This window comes from Galeopterus variegatus, unplaced genomic scaffold, assembly GCF_000696425.1.
Source record: "Galeopterus variegatus unplaced genomic scaffold, G_variegatus-3.0.2 Scaffold3231, whole genome shotgun sequence".
Lineage (NCBI taxonomy): Eukaryota > Metazoa > Chordata > Mammalia > Dermoptera > Cynocephalidae > Galeopterus > Galeopterus variegatus.
Window position 1 is genome coordinate 79,658 of NW_007729342.1, and position 3,038 is coordinate 82,695.

Here is a 3,038-nt window from a genome sequence, read left to right on the forward strand (position 1 = left end):
AAAAAATAGCAAAGTCTTCATCAGCATAGAGCTTATCTACTACTGTTGACAGGGAAATATCAAACAAGAAAAATAAGTAAAATATATAGGATATCAGATAGTGATAAGTATTAAGAAAAATAATAAAGTAGGGAAGGAGACAGGGAATGTCAGTGGAAGGTGTTTTGTAACTTTAGATAGGATAGCCAGGGAGAACGGCAACATTAATATCATCTGCTGTGGACTGAATTGCGTTCTTCCAAAAGTCATATGTTCAAGCCCTAACCCCAACGTGACTGTACAGACGGTCCCCAATTTACAAAGGATCATGATACACGTTTAGTAGAAACTGTACTTCGAGTACACACACAGCTGCTGTTTTTCACTGTTTTTCACTTTCAGTACAGTACTCAATAAATTACATGAGATATTCAACACTTTATTATAAAATTGGTTTTGTGTTGGGTGATTTTGCCCAACTGTATTTGCAAAGTCCTTTTTGCCATATAAGGTTAACAATCAAGGATTTGGGGGATTAGGACCTGGATATCTTTGGGGGTCATTATTCAGCCTGCCACAGAGCACCTGAAGAAACTCCAGCGAAGAGCTACATTTCCCAAAATATATCCCACAAATCTTCAATATGTTACTAGTTATTACATGAGTGGAAAAGATTTCCTGAAAAACTTAGCTTGGGAAAATTGAATTAGGCAAAATTAAGCAGTTTTCTTTACTTCCCAGAGCCTCAAATGAGAATTTCCAAGATGAAACAGTTGTAACTTATATGAGCTCTGAACGGTTGTTTCCACAGAACATCTTACAAAACTGATATTTCATGAGACAAATTCTAGGAGGTACTGGCCTGGAAAACCCTCAGGGAGAAACAAGCTGCTTTGAGATATTTGAAGAACTGTCATGAAAACAAATGAAGTAGCCTTGTGTAAAGCCCTGGATGTGAAACCAGGAAGAAATGAGAAAGTGGCAAAAGGTCAGGTTTGGGCTCAATAATCAACTTTCTAAGAATCTTCTAAAGCAAGATGGGCGTCTCCAAAATGTAGGAAATTCCATGTCACAGAGAGTGTTCACAAGGGTCTGTATCAGCACTTCTCACATTTTCCTATGAATATGCATTATCTTGGGGTCTTGATAAAATGCAGATTCTGACTCTGGAGATCTGAGATGATACCCGTGATTCTGCATTTCTCACAAGGTGATACTGATGTTGCTGGATGGTAAGGATAGATTCCAGCTTTGCATAAGAAGTTAGTCCCTGGAATCTTAAAAAAAGAAACCCTTCTTCCAGTCCTGAGGTCTATGAACTATTTGGATTAGCAAAGCCTTTCTGATTATTGAGAATTTATCCTCAACAATGAAAATGAAATAATGAACCAGTAAAAAAAAAAAAGTCCACTATAGGATACTTGATATTGCAACATAAAAAAGTATAACCAAATCAATGTTTTGCACAGTAGGAGAGATTTCATTCCAGGTTTGTATTAAATTTGGGAAGTTCTCTTCCCACCCAATAACTGGAAGATAGACACAGACATAGATAGATGATTTATATATATGTATCTTACTTTTGATCAGTTATGCACTTGGAAACCAGGTAAATGAGCCTGTTAGAATTGTGTATAAGAATAAATCCATTCTGAATTGCAGCATGAAACTGGCCTGATTTTATTGGGTCAGCACAATAGTAAGCTAAATTTGATTCATTCAACAAGTCCTTTCAGCATCTACTAGGTGCCAGATACTACACTAGAGAGCCAGAAATGGGCAAAACAGACATGATCTCAGCCTTCATGGAGCTCAGAAGACCCTCAATAAATAATCACCCAGTTAAACAATAACAACTGTGAAAAGTGTTATGGATTGCACTTAGCAGAGAGCAGAGAACACGGGAAGTATGGAAATAAAAAATGAAGCTGAGTTATGCTAGAAAAGTGGGTGCCCCAGACCTAGCTTGGAAAGCCTCAGTTCTATCTGCCTTTCAGAATTTTTTCCAGAAGACGTAGAAGAAAAAAAAAAAAAACTATTCTCCTTAGTAAGTTGAGGTCAACAGAATGGAAAAAGCCCCAGAAAAGAAAATGCAATGCCTCTGCCCAACATATTGATTCTTTCCACAGCCATAAAAGAGGAGAACTCTCCATTTTTATTTTCAAAATCTTATGAACACTGAAGAGACAAAAAGGTAAAAATAAGAATGATGGGCTGAACCCAGCCACAACTAAGCACGCTGCCATTGTCACTGGGGTCTGAGGCATGAAGCCTGGGGAAGCTGAATCCATCCACAAGCAGGTAAGAACACACCAAATACACCATTTCCATGCAGGTAGTCCACCATTGCCATTGCAATTGCCATGGCTGCTGCAAAAGTGGCTAGTCTCTACAGCAGCAGTCACAGCCACCGTGCAGATGACATGCCAGACTCTCAACTGCATTGACGCAAGGAGAGACACCAGCAGAGACCAAAAAAAGAAAAAGAAGAGTTCCTCTCTCTCCACAAAGCACACTCCAGAGTAATAGAAGAAGCATCTGTTTTACGATAATAAGGGAGGACTTGATCACACCTGTCTCAGTACTGAACAGACCATCTAGGCAACAAACCAATAGAGGAACCGTTAATCTATCAGATGGAGAGAACTAAACTATGATTATTATAGGGGGGAGGAGAAAGGGGAGAGATTGGATAAGGGGCAAAAAGAATAAGTATGATTTGTAATAATGAATATGTCAATAAAAAATAAATATAATGTAATAATAATAATAACAATTATGCAGAACCATTTCTGCCTTGAACACCCACTTCCTGTCTAAAGGGCCCACCCAGAGGGATAAAATTGGCAGTGAGTAGAAAGCTTTGTTCTAGTTTCTTCTTGTTGTCCAAAGGACATTTTTTGTGGTGCCTCTGTTCGTGAATGTATATAATGTTTTCTAGTAAATTATTGACTCTCATTAATATTCAGCAGAGATTTAGAAATTGGTCTTGTTGCTTTTGTATAGAAAGGACGAAAAGGTGATTCCTTAATTTTTACTAGTACATAGTATTACGTATA